Source organism: Penaeus monodon, chromosome 28, assembly GCF_015228065.2.
Source record: "Penaeus monodon isolate SGIC_2016 chromosome 28, NSTDA_Pmon_1, whole genome shotgun sequence".
Lineage (NCBI taxonomy): Eukaryota > Metazoa > Arthropoda > Malacostraca > Decapoda > Penaeidae > Penaeus > Penaeus monodon.
This window is the reverse complement of record NC_051413.1, coordinates 39,444,153-39,444,768: the sequence shown is the minus strand read 5'-3', so window position 1 is coordinate 39,444,768 and position 616 is coordinate 39,444,153. Positions and strand designations below refer to the sequence as shown.

Below are 616 nucleotides of genomic sequence, written 5' to 3'. Positions count from 1 at the left end.
GCCACAATGAGATAGTTCTAGGTAAGCTAAATTTCAGTTCTCCTACAACACTTCACCTAAACAAATTTTCTTTCTCTTAAACAGATGTAGCGACGACTACCTCTGGACGCTCTTCAGGTCAGTTTGAGAGTCTCTGTTTTGATGGAGTTGGGGACGTTCTATAACATCACATATAACTGTTACAATCTCTAGGACACCGACTGTCAACCTGTGCATCGCGAAACATCATCGAGTCGCAGTTACCGTCAAAGTGTGTCGCATAATATTTCCGGGATGTGCACTGAGAAAGTGGAGTAAAGAGTTGGTGGGTCGCAAGGGACTGAAGACAAAAATAAAAACTTCCAAAGTAAACTACCAGAGTAAAGGATGGATGATAACAAAATAGCGATAACAAATATCAAAGTATTACAAGGATTAACATATTCACACCATCAAGTTCAAGAAACATGCACGAAAATTTTCAAAACATATGCAAATATAAGGTCTCTAACATATAAGATTATAACCTGATAGTAAAACCCTATTTAGATTCAACAATATTTAAGCTATGTTGCCTCTTACAGTTTCGAAAAAGTCGCCTGCGCTCCCTTGTATGCATAAGCCAGTTAATAACTAA

General features: G+C 37.8%; 1 protein-coding gene across 1 annotated transcript in view; it reads left to right on the top strand.

Annotated features, from left to right (window-relative positions):
• LOC119591593 overlaps positions 1 to 616 on the top strand; it is a gene marked incomplete in the record, with an annotated part of 13,874 nt that overhangs the window by 8,218 nt on the left and 5,040 nt on the right.